We start from the raw sequence: 24,510 nt of genomic DNA on the forward strand, positions 1-24,510 counted from the left end.
GAGGCAGAGTCACCAGAGGTTGGAGGCAAAGCCGCAGAGCCAGAGAGCTCAAAACAAACTTCTAAGAGCCATGGGCTGTAATGAAGTTGCAGAACAACAAAGAGATCAAATGATCAAGCTATTGCTAATGTCCGAAGTGTGTTGAAGACAGAAGAAGGAATTCCAGAGACAGTAAAAAAAAATTGAGGGAGTTGGTTCAAGCCAGGAGCTCAAGATAGCCCGGAGCGCTGATTGAAGGAATCTAGTCCAGAGAATCCTAGACCTGTCTGCAGAGTATGGACAACCAGCGGGATAAGATGGTATTCTAAACCCATAGGTTCAGTTGTAAACCAATGGAGTTGAGTGTGGAACTTGTAAAAGAATTAAAGCCATAATCCCAAAGAGCTTAGTTGAGTTGACTAGAGCTCATGGAGATGTAGCCCAAGAGGTTTGGGTGAATTCCTAATTATATTGATGTCATGTGTATGATGTTTATTTGCTGCATTGTTTCACTGTTATATGTTGCATATCAGTTTAAGCAAATAAACTTAAGGCATTTGGTCAGTTAAAGGCAAACTAAAAGAATACACCTGTTTCAAGTTCTTTTAATTCCGCAAATTATCAATCATAACCATATATCTTGGAAATTATTTAAGCTTTGGAGTGGGAGAGGTTCTTGTAAGCTGACAAGAAGCCTTTAGGTCCCCATTGCAGATCAAGTGGTATCAGAGCATCAGGTTGATTAACCCCACCTTCAAAGAAGGTGATATCAGAGCTGGTTATATCAGAGCAAGTTATGCCAGAGCAGGTGGTATCATGATGCTTGATTGATCAAAGCAGGATGCTTGATTGACAGAGCAAGTATATTTTCTTTCTTAACTTGAAAGGTTCTTAAACAATCGAGGATTGATTGTTTGATTGTTGTAAACTGACTGTTTTTTGAGTTTGCAGAGGTGAAGGGAAAGCTATTGATAGCTAAGTCCAAGAGAGGACAAGAAGGAAGAAGGGCTAAAGGCATTCTTCTTATCCCAAAGGACCTCGAAGTAATCCTTGAAGCACAAGAGGTTTGTTGCAAAAGGTTTCTTGAATAAGCTCTTTTTTAATATTGTTTGAAGTTCTTTTGTTCATTCTGATAATGAAAACTTCTACAAGTGAGTCCTCAAATTATTCTTTCTTCACAAGAGTATTTGATGAAGACAAGAAGCAAGACTTGTTTACCATGATGGATATGGTGAGAGAAATGTATGAAGATGGAAGGAAGAGCATCATACTTAGAGAGCAGTTGAATTCCATGAAGGAAGAGAAGCAGTTGCTTTCTGACAAATTGCAGGAAATGAAGAGACAACTTCATATTGCAAATATGAACCTGGAAAGGATGCATGAGTTGGAGACACAACTCTTTGTTGCTAAGGAAGCCTTGGTCAAGTATCATCTTGAAGAAGAGGTAAATAATTCTAGTTTGTCTTCAAATTCTGCTAATAATGTTTATGTTGGTTCTTTCGAAAAACATACCAAAGGCATAGGGTGCAAGTTAATGTCCAAGATGGGCTATGAAGGAAAAGGCTTGGGCAAACATGCACAAGGTATTATTGAGCCAATAATGGTTGAGGAAAGGCCTAAGTATTTGGGTCTTGGCTATGGACATTCTTATGGAGAAAGTTCCAAAGCTTCCATGAATACCATTGAAACAGCTCCAAGAAGGTGTTTCATTGCAGGTCTTCTACCTCAAGAGTGTAAATATTGTAATCTTGGGGAATGCAATGGTGTGAAGCATATTTTGCAGAAAGAAGGTGTGCATAAGCATACAATTAAACCAGAGAGTTGTGGAAACTCTGACAACATTGAAGAGATTGATGGTGGTACAAAGGGAGCCACTTTTTCATTCAATTCACCTCCTCAAGAAGGTAATAAAGGTGAAAAAGAAAGGTATAAATCTGGTTCTAATCATGTTCCTTTTGATTATGTAAAGCATGATAAATTTCCATATAAGCATGGGAAAAGAATTGCATGTTCCTTTTGTGGTCTAGATAACCATAATGTTTCTAGATGTTGGAAGAGAATGGCCACATACAGGAAACTTTTGAAGGAAAGGAAGCAAGAAACCAAAGGTCCACTGGACTAGGCAAATCATGCTATCAAGAAGATGCACATGCATTGCACTTACTGCCATAAGCAAGGACACATTGCTGAATAGTGTTGGACTTTGAATCCAACAATGCTTCCACGAAACTTGAAAAAGGTGGAAAGAGAGAATGGAAGGAATGGAAAGAAATATTCCATGATTGATGTGTTTAAGGATGATTCACATGTTGATGCTGATGTGTAGACAAAGATAGCACCTTTGAAATGGATTGGTAAGAAATGGTTGGAGTTATTATCCTATTAGATTGCATGTCTTTTGATTTGATGCATTTCTTTGTTAATGGACTGCAAGTTGTAGGGTTTTACCAAGAAGGTGAATGGAAAAGTTGAGCAGGAGACTCACTTTATTGTTGCAACATTATGTTCATTTCAGCTTCGAAAGTACAGTGTACTTAAGCGAAAGTTGAAAGATGAAATGCATGCATGAGAATGATGTGCATGAACACAGGGATGCTGATGATTTCCTTGTATTTGAACATGTATGTGTGATTAACTTGAAGAGTTGATTGCTTTGTTTTTAAACATACATGTAATATCGGGCTAGTTATCTAGTCCATCATTTGTAAATGCAGATGTAAAGACATGGAGGTGTTCACAAGATGTGAAATCTGTTTCTTTTGTTGAAGCAAGAGTTTAGGCCATCCAGTTGTTGTCTGTAATTCTGTTGTTGTTAACACTTGTTGTTGACAATATGTCAAACATATACAAATGTAAATTTTTGTGAAAGATGTAGTTTCACATTTGTTTGAGCCACCTTGGATCAATGATCAAAGAAGAGAGGTTCAAACTACCTTCTGTAAACCTTCTAAGCAAGAGTTCTGCATGAAATCAAGGAGGACAATTTTAACAGTAGGAAGACAGTTCGTAATCGAAGGACAAGCACATCCAGGAAGGAAAGTGTTTAAAGGCTTTGGTTCAGAGGCACTATGCAAGGCAAGTGCATGGAGGCTGAAAGAAGAGGGTGACATACTCTCAATTACTGTTTAGATCAGTATATCAGTCTTTTGGAGTCCAAAAGCTTTTTAGTGGGAAGGTGTGATCCAAAATGGATCTAGAATGGACTTCTAAGTCTAAAAATCTCACAGAGGAAAAATCGCATCAAAAGGGTTCAAAGGGAGGACTTAAACCAAAGGCAGAAGAATACTCGATTAGCGATCTCCGATATATTGCATTGGAGAAGGCCTTCATGCGACATCGGAACCTTGGGTAAGCCGAATTGTGATGTGCTAATATTGCGATGTGCGATAAAGTGATTGACGATGGAGCGATATGGAAGTGGACTTGAAATACTATATTCCATAGCCAAAAACCTTATCGGATCCGTAAGACATATCGGATCGGAGTTTTGAAGGGATAAAAGCATGGTGGGAGGACATTGCGATATGCGATATGCGATGTGACGATAGCGCAATAGGTGATCAGTGATCAAAGATTGGATCGCAACAAGGCAGAGGGGAGCACTATACCATGCAACATGCGGTTGCGACTTGCGATAAAGCGCAGACCCGATAAGGCTTATGGACGCTATTTCATTTAATTTGAAATCCGGCTTTGCGGATTTTCTTTGTATTTTCCGTGTATTGGGTTGTTTTGGCCTATGCAATGCGATTGTGATATTGCAATAAAGGGATGGACCTGAAGGGTTTATAAATGTGGCTACATATTATTTGAAGTTTGGGTTAAAGGCTCGTGATGTCTTTTTCCTGTGTATTTCCTTTATGAACTAGAATGCGTTATTTCATGGATTTTGTTCTGGAAAGAGGCCACCAGTTCATTTCCATTTGGAAACAGCCATCACACATGTGCCATGCTATGAGTGGGTGTTTATGTAACAGGGATGTGTTATGAAGCACGCAAAGCTGAAGAGCTGGGAAGGAATGATTCCTCATGATTGGGGACAGAGGAACGGATGGACACTGCAGAGTCGGAGGATTCTTTAAAGTCCAGAGAGCCAAGCGAAGAAGCTAGTCTCCCTTTAGGAGTCTCCCTTGAGGGAGCTCACAGCTGGGAAAAGAGCCACCAGAGGTTGGAGGCTTGGTAGAGGAAGAAGCCACCAGAGGTCGGGAGGCTAGAGCCATAGTTCGTCAGAACCTTGAGCGCAACAAATTTGTAGAGCGCAGAAGGCCAGAGAGTCGTAGGGCTGAGGATTTCACAGAGTGCCACCAGAGGTTGGGAGGACAGTGTAAGAGCCACCAGAGGTCGGAGGCTTGACATAGGCAGAGTCACCAGAGGTTGGAGGCAGAGCCGCAGAGCCAGCGAGCTCAAAACAAACTTCTAAGAGCCATGGGCTGTAATGAAGTTGCAAAACAGCAAAGAGATCCAATGATCAAGCTATTGCTGATGTCCGAAATGTGTTGAGGACATAAGAAGGAATTCTAGAGACAGTAAAAGAATTCTGAGGGAGTTGGTGCAATCCAGGAGCCCAAGATGGCCTGGAGCGTTGATTGAAGGAGTCTAGTCCAGAGAAGCCTAGATCTATTTGCAGAGTATGGACAACTAGCGGGATAAGATGGTATTCTAAACCCATAGGTTAAGTTGTAAACCAATGGAGTTGAGTGTGGAACTTGTAAAATAATTTAAGCCATAATCCCAAAGAGCTTAGTTGATTTGACTAGAGCTCACGGAGACGTAGCCCAAGAGGTTTGGGTGAACTCCTAATTATATTGTTGTCATGTGTATGATGTTTATTTGCGACACTGTTTCACTGTTATATGTTGCATATCAGTTTAAGCAAATAAACTTAAGGCATTTGGTCAGTTAAAGGAAAACTAAAAGCATACACCTATTTCAAGTTCTTTTAATTCCACAAATTATCAATCATAAGCATAGATCTTGGAAATTGTTTAAGCTTTAGAGTGGGAGAGGTTCTTGTAAGTTGACAAGAAGCCTTTAGGTCCCCATTTCAGATCACTTGGCTAACCAAAATCCCATGCAATGAGTTATGAGGGCTTATTTATAGCAAAGGGTGGGGTGACCCTTGACATTCCCCTTTGTGATAGTTCAACTACCCTCATGACTCTTCACCTACTCTATGACTATTACATCCAACCATTGACACTTGAATTACACTTGACATGAATCAACATTACAATGCACATGTACTCATGTGAGACAACATGGCTTGAGCAAGCCTTGCAAGACATCACTGACACTCGGTCCACTGTGATGAGACCAACTCTTTGACATGCTTGTGATGGTGAAGGTGGTGAGTTGATGCCAAGCTTGGTCATTCGTGATGGTGTGCATGCACCTCATGGTGACATCTTGTTGAAGCGAACTCTTGCCTCCATTGCAACCAGTGCATTGGTTCGACCCCTTCATCCAACTTGTCTGCTAACATGTGCATTGTCTTCGTGGGTATCGTAGAATCGACAACACACTGATGCATAGTGTCCATGGTGATATTCAAGTGTGTGTTGGTGGTCATGCACATCAACTTTCCGAAGTGCATGTTCAGCTCGAGTTGGAATTTCTTCTCGTCTTCACCTTGGTGAGTGTGTTGAATGGGTTGGATTGCATGCGTGCGCTTAATGACATGCATATTGGGATGGATCCTTAACTTGTACGGGTGCAGTTTCATCCGTGAGTGCATGTTGCGCCCACTGTTGTTCTTGTTCCTGTTGCAACTCATTCGTCTATCTGTGCAACTTCATGTTCTTCTTGAGTTTCTTCTTCAGCACATGCAACTCCTTCTTTGTTCTGTCTTTTGCCTTCACGTGATCTTCATGTCACACCGTCACTTCATAGCCAGAGTCTCCAAATTTGCTTTCATCATCAATGGACTTGCTTGAGCTTGCAACCTTGTTCCGCCTTTGTGATGTCAACAACCCTCCACTTGCATTCATTGCATTTGGTATGCTGTCTTCAGATGTTGTTCATGATGTTGCTACTGTCATATCTTGATGTCCTTGTCTATGAACAACTTGATGCCTTCATGGGTAGGCAAGTCCATGGACACTTGATCAACTGCATCCCCAGGCATGCTCTGAACAATGTCTTCTTCTCTGCTCTCCTGGAAACCATTGCACTTGTACTCATGAGAGGCAGATGAACACCTACGATACGTGGAGACATGGTGACACTCATGGCAAGCAATCTGTCAGTTGAAAACCAAAATGAACATTAGAACTGACTTGTAACATACCTAGGTGAATGATCATGAAGGTTGCGTAATTTGGGCCGAGAGGTCGAGAGACCGACTACCAAGACTGGACAAGGCATAGTCTAGGCTGCTAGGAGACTAAATGACTATTGGAACTGCACAATGCACAGTCTAGTCTAGCTGTTGACTGTTGGGATTTCACAATGCACAATTCCAGTTGGGAAGGACTGCTAACCCAAGGACAGATTTACGCAATTTCTTGGGCCAAGCAGCCACTGTCCTCCATAAATGTGCAAAACAGTCCTGGAGGGTAGTGCCAGATAAGAGTGCATAAATCTGGAGAGGAAGGTGAGCCTTCCTTTCCTAGATTGCGCAATGCATCCTTGGTGATGGAAGAGCCCGAACCAAGGATGGCCCGACTCATCGACGGGCAACTGAAAGCATGTAAGTCAGTGAATGCATGGCGACACTAAGTGATAACAGAGGTGATCGATAGTGCATGCACAACATGAATGAAATATTCAAAAAATAGATCAACATGCATGTGGGTGAGGCAGTTCGCCGGTTAGGAGAACGTCCGTGTGAAACAGTTTCATGCACGCGATAAGAGTGAGATAGCAATGAAAGCTGAAATAGAGCTAGGAAAAGCGAGTATACATGTAAATGACAACAATCATTCAAATAAATCAAGAAAATAGTACCCCCACAAGCGAAAACACAAAAAGTGACAGAAATGCAGTATAAGGCATGGGAAGCTAGCTTACCCCAAAACAGCTGAGCTAAATGCACTGACTGCTCCTAATGTGATGTGGGATGTCATAGCTACAAGGTCAATGTGAGGAATGAGATTTGAAGGGTCGAGTTGATGAGCTTTGATAACATCGAGTTGGTGACGCACATGCCAGAAATCTAGGGGGAGCAACACATGGTTGAAGGTTTCAGAATGGCTCCTTGCATGTAACCTCCAACTGCTAAACATAGATCCCCAAAACAAGCGATGAATTTGCATGCTGCCTTGGGAGAAACAACCCATGCATGCAAGTCTATTTTCTGAGTCCTGGAGGGAACCGGTCAACTCAGCTGCACATGCAAGAGACTGCTTGACTGATGGAGAAAAATCTGCATTTCTGGCTGGGAGGTGGGCTGGCTACCCAAAAGATTTGTGCAATTTTTGGGCAGAGAAACTAATTGCTGCCCAGATTTGTGCAAATCTCGGGCTGAACAACCTACTGTTGGGAGAATTTTCGCAAATCCTGCATGGAGGGTTGGCTGGAAAGGTTGTGCAATCCTAGGGCCCAGTAGGCTGTCAGAGAGGATTGCACAATTTATGGAGGGAAGGATGGTTTCCCTCCAGAAATGCGCAATTTTAAAGGGGAAGTTGCTCAGCATGCAGCTGGATGAAGTCTGTTGAGTATCCTGTGAAGGGAAAAGATCAAACTGTGATCGACAGGCTGCCTTTGAGCAAGAAAGACACTAAAGCTTGAGGACTTGACAAAGCAAGGCAAGCTTCTATGAAGGTTGGTAAGGAGGCTCCAAAACAAGTTAAGGAAAAATTTTGGAGGATGGTTGTAGCTGCTACAACACATACCTATAAGCACCCTAAAAAAGTATGGGATCCAAAAAAGGATGGACACATGTGAATAATAGAAATATCTGACCAAATCTGTATTGTAAATGGACTTTTGATGAAGAGATGGTCTACAAATTCTCCATCTCTTTGGAAAAGAGAACATCAATTAGTTCTGCATCTACCTATTTTTTGAAGATTATATGATGTCAGAATTTTGTTATGACAAGCTAGCCAGATAAACGTTCTAACATTTAAAGAGAATTCACATTTTCAAGTATCCTTCAACATATGATGCCTCTTCCCCCTCACACACTGAGTAAGCTAATTTAATTGTCACCTTCCCATCCACCAGATTCCTTCTCCAAATCCATTTATCATTTTCCTTCGATAAAACAATACTTCTTTGATGAAAAATAGACACATACATGTTCCATTCCAATGCTAAATCTCCCACAAGTCCCAACTCCAAAGCCCTCTTCCAACTCCCTTCCCCTAATTGATTTACCTTGAAAACATCGATAAGATAAAATATCCCTCTCATATTCAAAGTCAGACTAAGATTATAGGATAGTCTGCATTGCTCCTTCAACCATCCTACAAGGTTCCCAACTCAGTTTTGTTGTTCTTCCATTACCTATTTTCCATACTAGTCCTTTATGAATGATATGTAAAGTATTTATAAAGGCTTTCCATATGTTTTAACCATTCTTACCAGACTAAGCTATGTTGACCTAATCCATTAAATTTTCAACCTTTACATACTTACTTCTGAATATTTATCCTCAAAACCCTTTGTCAAAGAGCCCTCTCCATAATGCTTTTGCTGCAAGAGCCTTCCCAAAATTGAAGATGTTCTTTAGACCGTAGCCACCTTGTTTCTTCGACTTAGCTATCTCCTTCCACTTCACTAGATGATAACCTGAATTTTTCTTACCTCTCCATAAGAAATTGAAGGACAACCTTATGATTTTCTCCAATATTGACTTAGCATACATAAGCAATTGACAACTAGTAAACTGGAATACTTTCCAGTACTAATTTAAAAAAAAACAAGTCTTCCTCCTAAAGAAAGATAATGATTATACCAATGTTCAATCCTCCTACTCACCTTTTCCACTAACCAATTCCAATCAGCTACCTTGTAGTTAATTGCTTTCAATCTAAACCCCAAATATTTTAAACCAATTTATAGAGATCTAAACTCCAAAGGCAAAATTTTCTTGAGTTCCTATAAAGAAAATTCTGACAACCCATGGTAGAGGACAAAAGACTTGGCCAGACTTACTTCCAGACCAAAAGCATTGGAAAACAAATGTAAAATGTCCAATATTCTTACCCAAGTCTAAATCTCACCCTTCCCAAAAATTAATATGTCATCCATATAAAACAAATGAAGATTTTTCACAAATTAGTCACATTGATGGCTTTAATTCTTCCTACCGCTACTTCTGAAATCAATAATTGACTTAAACCTTCCACTGTCAGCAGAAAAAGGAAAGGTGACAAGGTGCAACCTTTCTTGATACCCCTTGAAGCTCGAAAGAAATATGATGCTACCCCATTAACTAAAACTAAAAAATTTGTTGATTGTACACAAGCCATTATCCAATTTACGATTTGAATTGTCAAACTGATTTGCAGAAGTAGTAATCTTAGGTAACAACAGATAACCCTGCTATATGTTGTCACAAGATCTTATTTCATAACAATATCTGAAAACTTTTTTTTCACCATTGTGTGTAGTTGCTACCAAGTTGCACTTATCGCATCCAAAATTTGACAATCTTTTAAGAATCCAAATTATTGCAAGGAAATCCCTTCCGATAGAAACCCTTTCAATCTATCTTCCAGGATTTTTGAATTCAACTTATAAAAGAAATTACAGAGAGAAATTTGCCTAAAATCATAAAAAAAAATTGGACTATAAGTGTTTTCAATTAATGCTATGAAAGTGGCATTTAGTGCACTTGGAGCCTTTGCCTCTAATCAAATATTATCCAATGCTTGGACTAGGTAATTTGCCAAAAGACCAAAAAAATTCTGAAATAACTTCGTTGTCCATCCATTTGGACCTGGGCTTTTTGACTTCTTTGCTTTCTTCAAAATATTTAGAGTCTCCTCTTTTTTTATCTCAACAAATATGATCTCATTTGCCTAATCCTCAACCAGGCTTGGAAAGGCTTGAATAACTTTTAATTGATCATCAATGTTGTTTATGCCTGGGTCCTTAATTTAAAAAAAAAAAAATGAAGCACTCCAATATTTCAAATTTCTTCCTGATTGGTAATATTCCTTCCTTCATGATCTTTTATGGACTAGATTGAATTCCGAGACTTTCAATATTTAGCATGCTTGTGAAAAAATCTAGTATTATTATCTCCTTCTTCTAACCATATAGCTCTTTTATGTATTCTCCAATTTGCTTCCTCTTTCTGTAAGAATTCCTCCTATCTCTGTTCCAAAATTTGAAGTTACAGAAGGTCATCTTGGTCCAGAATACAAGATTCCTTTTTTTCACAAGAGCCAAAATCTCCCTGCACACATTGTCTAAATCCTTTGATTCCTTATTCTTCCTTCTCTCATCCCATTCAATTGTTTTCTTTTTAATGTCTCTTAACATCTGCATGAAATTTTCTGTCAGAGAGTTCTTATTCCTTAGGTTGAAAGATCTTTGTTCCTTTCAAATCAACTCCGTGAATGAATAATATTTAATCCAGATTGGATTGAATTTGAAAGGATCCTTTTTCCTTTTTTGTATACACCCCATTTGCACGAGAACCGGGAAATTATCTAAAACCCCTATAGTCAATCCGTCCTTTAACACCCAACTCATGTAGCATCCAAATTGTTCAATCAAATCAGCCGAAACCAGAAAACGAATCAATCTCTTTGTTATCCCTTCCTCTCTCAAATGCCCATTCATCTAAGTAGCCTGTAATGGAAAAGGCTCCACATCTACCAAATTACAATTATCAATCATATTTCCGAAGAAGGGAGCTAAAGGATAATCATGAGCTTTCTTCCCCCATTTGTCATAATCAGAAAGGATAAAGTTAAAGTCACCTCCACAGATTCTCTCGGAATCCTTCAAAATTCCATGGACTTTTATTTATTCCTATAAGTCTTCTCTACTATTGTAAGGTCCATATCAATTCAATATAGGAAAATCAATATTGTCACTAACAGAGTATCCATTAAGGTGAAGACCCACATTTGTACTAAAGGGATGAACCTGTGAAATTGAATCATTCCACAAAACAACCATACTACCAGACAAACCCTTTGCATTCAAGGAACTAAAATGCTAATGAGGTAGTATTCCTGCCACAAAATTCGTCACTTTCTCACTACTGTTCATGGTTTCCCACAATAAGATAATATCTGGTTTGTACTGAAAACATATAAAATTAAGGAAATTTTTCTTTCGAGCAGCTCCAATGCCCCTAATTTTCCAGGAAAATATTAACATCAAACCACCCTTGTACCGGGATTATATCCTCTAAGAACCTGAAATTAGAATGCATATTTACCCTCCTCCTCCATGTCCCACAATCTTCTCCTCATATCCCTCCTTCCCTTAGCATGAAGCCAATTACACACCCTCGTGTTAACAAAGAAAGGCTTTAAATCTTCCTTAAAGATTATGCAATATAATTAATATTTATTAAGAAATAGACTTTAAAATTAAATCCAATAAAGAAAATGAAAAGACCAAAATAAATAAAATAAATATTAAAAACAAAAATGAATAAAAGTGATAAAGTTATGAACCATCTTTCGTTGCTATTTTTTGATGTTTATTAATAAATCAAATTATAAAGTTATTTTATCTCTCTCTCTCTCTCTATATAGATAGATAGATAGATAGACAGATAGATAGATTAAAGTCCTTCATTAGTATGATATGACAATATTCCTTCTATTAATATGAATAGTCTAGTAAACGCAGTGTAGCTCATCAATTCACACTAAACAATTGAGTTGTGCAAAAGCAACATCGAGCGAACCAATGACCATCGAAGACTCCGTGCACTTTGCCATGCGGAGGTAACGCTGTGACACACCATGAGAACATCCATCACCCTAAAGGACTATAGCTTGATATGCACACCAATAGCAACACAAATGTACCAGCATTGTCATGTCGATTCATGTCGTCCACATATCTACTATGGGCCATACTATCAATCAATGTAATGTAATGTGGAAGTCCAAGAGACCCACTTGTTGTATAAAGAGTCATGTAAAGTCAAAAATTCATGGAAGTCAAATAGACATGAGGGTATTCGAACAGCCACAAGGGTCAATTTCACCCTTGGCTATAAATACCCCCTCATTTGTACATGGAAGGGACTTTTTCACCTCATCTCCTCCCACATAGCCTTGAGAGTTTGTAATCTTTTCTTTTAAGAGCAAGTAGTTGCTCCAATGCCTGACCCATAGGGTTAGTGATGTATGGTGTAATGATGTGTTTTGGAACTTTCGCTTAATTCAGAAGCCTGCTAACATGCCAACACGTTTTCCCACATGTATTGTAATTGTTGTAAGACTAATCTGAACACTTGTAATGCATGTTGCTTTAACCCGTGTTTAACACTTGAAATCATTCACTTGTTGTAATACATAATCTATTCATGAAAATGTCTTGTATATGTTGTTAACGTTGTACTTCCCCTGGTGGCTACCTCCCCGGACATGAGACAGACCTTTCACATAAAACTTTCTATAACAACTGTTGCACTCGTACAGACTCATTCACTGAGCATTGTACATGTTATCTTCCCTTATGTGTTGTGAATGTTGCATCCATGTGGAATATTCCTTCGGAAGGTGTGCACATCCTGTTGTGTTGTGTGTTCCTAGCAGAGTTGGGGCTTCCTCCCAACCGACTTGGGACTCACTCCCACCCTCTCCCTCTACAATGAAAGAACCATTGACACAAGTAACACTAGAAATCACCAGGCACGTGAACCTCACTTCTCGAAGACAAAGCAAACCACTCTCCTGTGCTGACAAGAAACAGTTGAGGAAAATCCTTAAGGTAATGGAAACCGGGCCATCATACCGGATGGGACTCCCACACCAAACAGTGTGAGGTCTAGTTGGGACTTCACACTAGGGTGATCCTCTGAATGTTGGCGGGTCCAGCACTGACAACATTTCTGGCGCTAGAAGGATGGAAGCCAGTTGTATTGGTTGAACATCCTCTCACACTATTCATCAACCATCTAGTCAAGGCATGAACTCTCACTCCCTCTCACCTACGCGTGCCTCTGCAGTTGGTTACTCCTCACCTCCTAGGACTAAACATGAGATTCTATATCATCACTTTTGTTCTGCCTGTCCTATCACTCGCTAGTTTGAGAAAGTAGCCGAACTGATCCCAGGCATACATCATCTTCCATATCCATCAAGGAAGCCAAAAGACACTCCCACAAGGGTTGTTGTTTCATTAGTGGAAGAAGTAGTTCTTGCCACACTTGAAGGTCTGGCAGAATCTATTGAAGATGGAGAGGAACCTCTGGACTTCCGACAAGGGGAACAAGAAACTCTTGTGATCTTCGTATCAAACTATGGTATAGGAGGCAAAGGGAAAGGCAGTGGAGGAGGTGGAGGTGGAGACGAACTGTTGTAGGGAAAAGTATCCGACTCGGATGACCCTAACCCACTCTAAGGGTGACAGTTCCTTAGCAACAACTGTAAAGCAAACTACTAAAGGTTTTCTTCTTTATGAAAGCAAAAGAGAATGGAGAAAGCACTAACCGTTGCCTTGCGCTTAATATCAAATCCAAACTCTCCTCTTTGGCCGCTTGCTCCTAGCTCTTTGTCCTTCTGCTCGCCCAGCTACAATGAGATCCTGCAAAACAACAAAGAAGGAAACTACAAGAGGCATGCAATCATAACTGGTTCATGGATTAGTGTAAACCAAATATGCAATCATCACAATATACAATTGAAACAAGAGCACATAGAAGAACCTCAACAGCTTTTATTAATGAAGAAATAAAGGTTCTGAGAGGATTACAACCATTGCAGGCTCCAACCCAGCAACACCTCCCAGCAGAAAGAATTGCTCTTCTTCACCTCTCTCAAACAATCACCCAATAACTCAAGAATGAAACCAACAGCATATCATTACTTTGCACAAAATTCCAGCCTCCTGAGCTCATAGGAGAGAGCTCAATATATAGATGAATTGAGAAAGGATGAGTCAGCTTGCAACTAACGTGTAGCTGCCTTGTGTCCTCTCTCTCTTCAGTTAATCTTTAGTTGATCTTCAGTTCTTGAGTCCACTTGGTGAACCTTGCTTCCACTTGGAGAAACAAAGCCCCTGACTCATCACAAGGCGAAATACCTGATCCAAGTGTCATTTTTGGAAGATTCCAAAGCAATGACTCACTGTGCCACATGTCCAAACTCGCCCAACGCAGGTGGGCTTTGTTCTACATGCTTTGCAACGCAGGTACACCATGGAGCAGTTGTGTTTCAGCGCAGAAACCCAGTGGAGCACCTGCTTTGATTTCAGGATTGCTTGTTTTTGAGTGTTTTCAGGTGGAGAACTGATCTGAGAGCTGTTGGTTTGCTGACCTTGTTCCTCTAGGGGTAGGAACATCATGTTTAGGGAACTTTGGATCCCTTGGATTATTGACAATTCATGCTTGTTGCTGTAAGGCACAAAATTGTCTATAACAGATGCCCCCTAAAGTATGAGGTCGTTTATCGGGTGAAATGCTTTATTGAGAGGATCCGAAGTTCATTCGATCTGCTGAGAAGTGTCCTATAATGAGGTACAATACAATACATTGTTTTTCATACATTTTTCATGATCTGGCTGAGGCGGGCATTCCCATGCTCAGCTTTATAAATACATTTTGGTACATAGAGCAGACGATCGTCTGATGCTAGACTGATAATTCTCTGCCGAATTTATCATCCTTTGAAAAGGATGATCATCTACTGCAATGCTGTACATATCAAATGTCTTTATGTCCTGAATATATATCGCAGCCCGGATGGATGAAACTAGATCCGGGGTCTTCAATCTCTTCCGATCTTCACTCGATGTACAAGTCGATCCATGTGAGAATTTCTTGAAGTCGAACATGGAAAGACATCGCTTGATTACCGGTCAATAATGTAAACCGTTAACAAGCGCGAGAGGAGTCACCAATAAGGATGATGACCCTCAAGGTACGGCAGTACAATCTACATGGTGGGAATAAAGGACTTGGCGTCGACCACCATGCAAAATCTTCTGGTCGAAGGTCATTGACATATACCTGTCGCCGGAAGTGAGAAACTTGCCATTGAGGCATGCAAGCTTCAAAGTACTGAGGGGGGTGTTCCTAGATCAACTCCTTGGATAATGAGCTGATGTCGACAAGGAGCGATCCGTCAAAGGAGGGCCTTAATGAATCCCACATCAGTGACACGGAACGGAGCTAGTGATTATGATGAGGTGAAAACAAACTGTGATGTATGATTCAGGGTGGCGGTCATGAAGTGGATGAAGGATAATGTATGGTAGTGGGTGGAACAAGGTTGACTCTCTACAGAACCACATCTCTTGAACATATAACGACACTGATGTGATGGATTGGTAGCATTACCCCAATTGTGGACGGTGTGGCGAGGACCATGGTTCTGCGACCAGTGAATGAAACAACCCAACCCGATGCGGACGGAGGACAAAGTGTCATGTTCAAGAGCGACTTGCTACCATTAATACTGTGAGGTTCTCCCAATTTTTCCCTAGTCATTGCTGACCAGTACCTCTTTATTTTTTGTCAAGCTTGAGGAGGATAACATATGCTTGTTCTATAACCTGCCCTTCGGGCAAGCCCATCGCTATGTTTTAACGAGCCTAGCGATAGGGAAACTCGTTCTCGTCTAAAGACAAGTTTGTCGCTATTTAATCATTTTAACGAGTCTAACGACAAGGAAAACTCGGTCCTTTTCATTTTTAGAGAGTCTGAAAAGGTACGAAAAGTTAACTCCAAAATTCCTTTTTCGTCTTCTAATCCCTTAAGTCCGAAAAAGTATAAAACAATACAGAAGGGATGAATTTTCGGTTGCTTTAACGAGCCGAACAAAACAAGCGCTCGATCTTTTTGTGCAATAATCCCTCAGGTCCAAAAAGATTAAAATCTAGAGGAGGGATAGCTTTCCGGTCGCTTTAACGAGCTGGAAGGCCAAAACTCGGCAAACTTTTCATATTTTACGAGTCAGTGAAAAGAGCTCAAAGAAGACTCGTCTTTTGAGGAACGAGTGATGAACAGGGATAGCAGCAGATTCCAGGTACAGGTTGGAATTCTCCAATCACGGCAGTGTCACAAGGATGGCTAAGTGAAATCACTCTTCACAGCTGTTCCTCAAAATGGGTAAACAAACATATGGAGGTGAACGATTGGCCAAATGAACAGATGGAGGTGATGGCATATAAACACGACCAAGGGCTTTTAATATGGCTTACAACGGTTACATTTCTCGAGGTTGTTTACTGGTTCATTTTTTCTGGATGAGCTTGAACTGCTAGGGAAAGATTGCTCACAATTTACATTTATTTTTTAACGAGCATGAACTTCTGCACAAAAACTGCTCGATAATACCAGTCTTAATACAAGGAATGATTTAGGTGAGGTAATCTTATTTAAGGAGCGATACCTCACTAATTACTCCAATTTGGCAGGTTTTAACTTTTTCCCTTCATCCTTTCTTTACGCAAGCTGGAAACGGCTAATCCTACGGGTTTAACGGGTTAGAAAGACCTAAAAATTTAAAAAATAAATAGTCGTCCCATGCTTGCACTCCAAAAGGTTTGCATGCCCCCAGGTATAAAGTATAATTTCGAGATTCTGCCATCTCTTACTTATTATCCGAAAAATGGTTTTGTTTGCTGCCGCACACTAAACTCTCTTTTCGGCGATGTCTATCATTAGGTTGCTAAGGATGGTGACTACTTGTTGCAGCAATTTCATCTCTTTCTTTGAAGACTGCCCCTACTTATCCTTCAAAACAACTTGTTTTAATGGGTGAGGCTTGACATTCAAAGATGGTGGCTTCTTGCTGCCACAAATAGACCCCCTCCTTAGGAGAGCCCACTTCTTTAGACAAAGGGAGCGACCGCTTCGCTCACATAATTTTGACAAAAGAATTTTATCCTAGAACAACCCTCCCTTCCACTGCCGGACGGGGTACGGACTAGTCCATTCTTCTGCGGAAATTAACTTTATACCCAAGGTTTTCTCTGCCCAAGGCAGGCCAGGGTGCATGCCCCCTGGGTCCCAGCTCTTTCTTTCCGAATTACTCGCATTCATCGAGAAGTAGAACCGGAGGCGGTGGCATTCCTTGAGCGAATAAACCGTTAAGGGATGGTATTTGACTATTTGCAATGCGTGATCCTGGAAATGAAAGTTGGTCTACTAGCTGGACCATTCTTCCTTCGTGCGGAAAACACATGACTCTAAAGAGCGAGGACACTATTGCCTCCATGCAATATATATAGTCTCGTCCAAGGAGTAAGTTATATGCCAAGGGTCCCTGGACGACCATGATGTTCATGCGAACTGACTTCCCTTTCAATGTAAGCGGAACATTGGGGAGAATCCCTAACGGGTGACTGGTTCCTTTATCAAAACCTGATAGATTTCTCATCTCAGGTAAAAGCGCCGGGCAACCCAGTGCTTTCCAAGCAACAGAGGAAAGGATACTCACAGATGCCCCTTCCTCCATGATAGTTCCAGCCATCACCATTCTGTAGATTTGGACTATGATTCTGAATGGGATACTGGCTGGTAACCGGGGTCTGCCTAGTTGATTCCAATCAAAGGATACAACTAGGTTGCTTGGTGGTGGGACCGAATATACGGCCGGATACGACCCTGACGATGTTCCTTCCTGCGATAAAGGAATGGGCGCATTGCCCTAATGCTCATCAGAATCTGTGTTGATGAAAAGAATATGGACGGTGTCATCCTTATCCTCTTCAGTGAGGGTGTCATTTGAAGATGGGTCTTCAATGACGGAGTCATTGGACGATGAAACCTCTGAAGGAAGAACCGGGTCAACTGCCGTTTCGACCTTTAGACTTTCGTCTGGTCTGGATTCAGTAGGTTCATTCTCAATGACCGACACTTCAGCTGACCACTTGGGCGGGTCAGCTGGATTTTCAACTATCGAGGGATTAGGCGCGAGTTTTTGGTATCCAGGAGGAAGTCGTAACGGCGAAACCGGACGATCTTCCAAAACTCTCTTTGCCTCATCTAAGAATGGACATCTGTGGATGGCATGCTCGCCTTCACACAATATACAGGGTGATCTTGGTCTCCCTCTTCGTCCTTCACTCTCGCTAGTTGACGGACTGCAATCAACATGACTACCAGAGGTTGATGCTACCGAATTGTGCAACCTTGGGGACCAGTCCCTTAGTATCCGGGGAATACAAGGACAATCACGATGGAAGTGGGCCCCTTCGCAAATGACACATGGCGATTTAGGCCCGGTCGGTGCAGTGTGTGGGTTTTTGTCAGCTGTCTTCTGCTTGCCCCCAGTCGCCTTCGCCATAGGCCTCTTCTGCTTCTTTTCTTTCTTCTTCTTTTCCTTCTTCTCCATGGGAGGCTGACCTCTGCCGGCTCTACCTCGTGAGGATGAAGGATCAGAGGAAGTATTGTAAGAAGTGGAAGGCTGGTGGGTAGTTCTAGACTGGTCTGACTGTTGATTCGACTGCTCAGGATTAGTGGCGATCTGGACTACATTAGTTGAAAAGAGCCATACAGGTAGGCCGATTGTCAATCCTGGAAGTGACAATGTTGCCATATGAGGCGCACCAACATCTCCCCAAGAGGAGAAGGGATTTGGACTTCCGCCAAGGTTGCCTCCTTGGTTGGTGGGCTCCATACTTTTCAACTGAAAGATCAACGTGGGAATAACAGGTGATTTTGTTCCGCTTAAAATAAATTTTATTAACGACGCTTTTAGACACAAACTTGCTTTTTCATGTTTTAAGAGTCGAGAAAAAGCTAAAGATGACTCTAGTCGCCTTCGATGTTTTAACGAGCCCGAAGTGACAAATGCTCGGATGGACTTTTTCAGTTATAGAGTTTGAAAAAGGCCAAAAGAAACTGCTCTGGAGTTCTAGGCAGAGGGTGTGCCAAACTTTTCGCGAAACCACAGAATACGTTTTACGGTACGGGTGGTCGATCTTCGTGAATGCTGTGTTCACTGCATCGCGATCAGTAGGGCGGTCGACACGGCTTCCTATGGATAAAGGATAATTGCCTATAGGGGTCTCCCAATATATACGCGACGGTACGCGGGAGCACAAGTCCGTATTAGTGCCACCGACTCTCAGGAGGAATCACCCACCTTCGTAGAGATCGACAGTCACTATGTTTAACGACGCCGGAACACGTCTCTACCTAGACCTCTAGATGTTTGCGTTATGTTACAAAGCGTTGTTATGTAAATTGGATTTATTTTAATGTTGATCTTGCTTATCAGTTTGCCTTTAAGGATCACCACGAGATGTATGCAACAAATTCCTGAATGCAGTCTAAGATGAGAAGCAAACTTTTCAATCTTTCAACTTTGAAAACCTTAACTACTGAGGGAAAAGAAAGGCAAATCTTTTCACACAGATCATAGAGCACACACTAAAATGCAAAATTTTCCTAAATCGTCAAGCACACAGTCAAATGCAAAATGCACAATGCATGTATTTTCTTTTCCCTTTCTTAATGTGGATGGATACAAAAAGAAAGTGGTTATATAACTTTGATTTCGATTTAAAGCGAAAGTAAACAAGCTTGTCCAAAATCAAAAGACACCTTAAGATTCACTTTGTTTAATCACTGGAAATACATGAAATCAAACCAAACTAACGAAAGTAAAATGACTAATCAGCTATGGACAGCAAGCAAGCTAACTCTTTAGACCAGCAAAACGCCTAACACAGGTTCAGATCTAAGAGGCCAAAAGCATGACTAGTTTACTTTTCGTTATGGGAAATTGTAAATGAGCAAGAAATACAAAGAACAAGTACAATTTCGTTATATAACAGAGGCAGAATGATGGCAAGTAATATTGGTTTCAAAACAGGTACAAGACTGACACCTAGCAGCAAAACTAAGTGAAAACAGGCAAGAGAAAGGAGGAAACCTCAAATGCACTAAGCAAATTTGGGTCAATGTAGGTTCTGCACAGTCAAACTGGCTCTCAGCGCAGGTAGCCAGTTCGGGACCTGCGTTGCAAAGCAGGTAGCCTGTGTACTACCTGCTTTGGAAAACGAGAGTTGCGTTTTCACAGTTTCCGGGTCATAATTTTCTCAAAAATGCACGGTTTTTGCTCAAATCAAAAGCATTCAGTCAAGCAAACTTAAAGGGATGATTTAGAAGGTGCAAAGCTATCACTAAGAGCTTACAAGGATCTTTGTAGATCAGCTCTTCAAATCATGAATCTGCTCAGAAAATGAGCAAGAGTAGCAGCCCCTCTACTTCGCTTTTGATATAGTCAAAAGCTTTTCGATTTGGTACTCTTTTCTTCAGGAAATGAATAGAAAAATACTACAAACACAATCAAACGGATACGATCCCCAGCGGAGTCGCCAGTTTGTTGTAGGGAAAAGTATCTGACTCGGATGACCCTAACCCACTCTAAGGGTGACAGTTCCTTAGCAACAACTGTAAATCAAACTACTGAAGGTTTTCTTCTTTATGAAAGCAAAAGAGAATGGAGAAAGCACTAACCGTTGCCTTGCGCTTAATGTCGAATCCAAACTCTCCTCTTTGGCCGCTTGCTCCTAGCTCTTTGTCCTTCTGCTCGCCCAGCTACAATGAGATCCTGCAAAACAACAAAGAAGGAAACTACAAGAGGCATGCAATCATAACTGGTTCATGGATTAGTGTAAACCAAATATGCAATCATCACAATATACAATTGAAACAAGAGCACATAGAAGAACCTCAACAGCTTTTATTAATGAAGAAATAAAGCTTCTGAGAGGATTACAACCATTGCAGGCTCCAACCCAGCAACACCTCCCAGCAGAAAGAATTGCTCTTCTTCACCTCTCTCAAACAATCACCCAATAACTCAAGAATGAAACCAACAGCATATCATTACTTTGCACAAAATTCCAGCCTCCTGAGCTCATAGGAGAGAGCTCAATATATAGATGAATTGAGAAAGGATGAGTCAGCTTGCAACTGATGTGTAGTTGCCTTGTGTCCTCTCTCTCTTCAGTTAATCTTTAGTTGATCTTCAGTTCTTGAGTCCACTTGGTGAACCTTGCTTCCACTTGGAGAAACAAAGCCCCTGACTCATCACAAGGCGAAATACCTGATCCAAGTGTCATTTTTGGAAGATTCCAATGCAATGACTCACTGTGCCACATGTCCAAACTCGCCCAATGCAGGTGGGCTTTGTTCTACCTGCTTTGCAACGCAGGTACACCATGGAGCAGTTGTGTTTCAGCGCAGAAACCCAGTGGAGCACCTGCTTTGATTTCAGGATTGCTTGTTTTTGAGTGTTTTCAGGTGGAGAACTGATCTGAGAGCTGTTGGTTTACTGACCTTGTTCCTCTAGGGGTAGGAACATCATGTTTAGGGAACTTTGGATCCCTTGGATTATTGACAATTCATGCTTGTTGCTGTAAGGCACAAAATTGTCTATAACACGAACCAACGGACTCAGTGCTGGAACCGTCATATTTTGAAAGAGAGGAGGATGACGAAGAAGAAGAAGAAGAGATGGCTGACCCAAATATGGAATGGATGACTCAGGAACCATTGGCTCTCCCAAGTATCTTGCACAAAATGCAGAACCGAGCAGAGAGAATGAACATCAATTTTAACCTTGACAATACGGTGAAGGCAGAAGATCACTTGGACAACTTCTACATGTAGTTGTATACCCTTGAGGTATAGTATGACAACGTAGCATGTAGATTGTTTCCATGTAACTTGGACAGTCACGTAGTTGCATGGTATCACAACCTTTCATCGAACTCCATATAGAACTGGGGTGCATTCAAATGCATGTTCCTTGAAAATTTTGCTGATGACAAGACCCCATCCATGCTACTCAAAGAATTGGGAAGCCTGTAGATGGAGGGAAAAGAAAAGGTAAAATATTTCAATTAGAGGTTCACGCATATTGATCAAATTTTCAGTGGACAACAAACCTCATGACTCCATCACTGTTGATTACTACACTTCTGCACTACCGACCATCATTGAACAGTTCGTCAAGCGAGTTGAGAAACCGACACTCTTGGAAAACTGTGAAGAGGCTATTTTTGTAGAGAAAACCTATGCGCAATTGGAGTCATCAAGGATGATGAACTAGAAAAGGACTCCAAATATGCGAGCAGGAAGTCCCAAGCGATGGCGAGCAAGGGTAGAGACAAGGAAGCAAATGGTATTGAAACCCTCACTCACCTCGTCAAGAACTTAACAACAGAAGTGTGCGAGCTTAAACAATGGAAAACAAACACATCTGCAAGCAGTCGTCCACCTAGACACAGACAAGGAAGCAACTCATCAGGAAGCAACTGGTCCACTCCAAAAACTGCGTAGATTTCTGTGTTCCAAGTCGAACAGTGTGCAGATCCTAAGTTTTGTTCATTCCACGAAGAACATCACCCCGAGAACTCTTGTTCAAACTAGAAGTGAGTCGCCAAATATGTATGCAATCATACATTTGATGTGGAAAATAGTGTGCAGGAGAAGCCGGAAGACACTGATAATGATGAAGAGGGTGCCCCTGATGAAGCATCAAGTTCTGGGAATATGTTGAATGCATATCATTGCTTGAAAGAAATACCCAAGACGAACACTGAGAAGCAGCCTCAAAAGAAAAATGATTGTTACAATCTCAAGAGTAAAGGGGATCCCCTTACACTTGGGGAAGCACAAGAGAAGATGAGACTATTGATGAGGAATGTTGATCCACTGACCGCCCAAAAGAAGAAGACATAAAACAAGTCTTGGAAGACAGCGGTGGAAAAGAGTATGTCCATGAGCAGCAAACTGCAGAGCACTCCATCGAACAACATGAACATCTGTTCTACATCGGACACCTCAGTGAGCCTTCCAACTCTGGACTACAACATTGTACATGACATGAAGAAAACTCGAGTGAACATCGGTTTTTTTGAGTTAGATAAGATCCATAGTCAGCGAGACATCCTGTTGCGCCCATTGGGGCAGACAACAATGGACAACGCAGCGTCTACGAGTAAGGGAGCAAACACACCTCCCAGATCACTTTCTATTGTGCTCAACACACTCCGAATGGAAGAAGCAAACTCACGTTGCCCTCTATTCCTACTATCATTTTAAATTTTCAGTTGTAATGTTCACAACTGCTTGATTCATTCTGGCATAGTAGCCAACACCATGCCACTCTCGATTGTGAAAAAGATCAATGTGCAATAGAGTGAGACATCTGTGCGGATCATCGAGCTTGATCGAACATCATTACCAGCCATTGGTGAACTACGAGACGTCATCATCTAACTATCTCATAGTGATCGATTCCACCAATGCATCAACATATTTCTTGTGGACATATGATAAGCATACAGTCTACTACTCAGCAAATACTGGTCCAGCAAGCTAGACAGATATTTTGCTACAGATTGGTCTCACATGTGGCCTCCATACAAGGGAAAATAAAACAAAATCCAGGTGTTATCCAAGAGGTATATGAAGCATAATTTCACTCCCCTTAAAAGCAGGAATGAACCATTGGCCTTTGCAGAACTCATGTTTGGCAACTGCCTCCTGGAAATTGCATTGGGGTGTTATCCTGCACGGCCAGTTCCAACCCCACCAGACACGCAGTTGGGACTCCTTCCATGCCCAACTGATGGTAATGAAACATGTACAATGCATTGTATAAATTCTTCAAATTATCTACAAATTTCTCTCTGAGACCTATGTAGAAAATATGATTGTAGGTTGACCCGATAATGCAATATAACCAAAGCAAAATACTATAACCTACTTCTACTATCAATTTGCGGAAGCTTAAAGATTGAGTTGAACACATATAACTAGAAGAAGAAGAATCTATGCACAATACACATGAAAATAATTTTGGGGAAAGCCTCAGCTAAAAACCCCGCTATCTGTATTATCATACAAGGTCGAAATACATAGGAATTATACAAATCCTTAGCTCTCACAGCTAGCCATCTCTCAGTACAATCCTCACAGATGCTCACAGGAAATCCTGGCTTTTCTCAAGCCTTCCTCTCTGCCCTCCAAGATCCTATTTCCTTGCGTTGTTCCTAGTGGATGATCTTCACCTCACCAAGTGGAACATTGCTCTCACACACTATCAGGACTGCGCAATCCTCAAGGAACTATTCCTTATTGCATGCATGATTTTTCTTTATAGGAGAACACATGCAACTGATAGTACATTGTCCTTGACTTTAATCTCAACTAGGTGTTTCTCATAATAGACATGCATGAGTTTCTGATGAGGGAATATTCAGTTAACTGGAGTACACTAGTTGAGTGAATTCATGCAACAACTCACTGTTAACTCTCTATTAGTTGCTCAGTTTGGAACTAATTTAACTAGACTTAACTCAGTAAACTGAGTTAACTAATTACAACTCAAATATAACTCAACCTTATCTCCTAAATTTTAGGGATAACTCTTGCATGACTTCACAAAGACTTCTAACTTGAATTTCTCCAACTAATTA

The sequence above is a fragment of the Pinus tabuliformis genome, chromosome 8 (assembly GCF_031772625.1).
Source record: "Pinus tabuliformis cultivar Carrire ecotype Pingquan chromosome 8, CPIR1, whole genome shotgun sequence".
In the NCBI taxonomy this organism is placed as follows: domain Eukaryota; kingdom Viridiplantae; phylum Streptophyta; class Pinopsida; order Pinales; family Pinaceae; genus Pinus; species Pinus tabuliformis.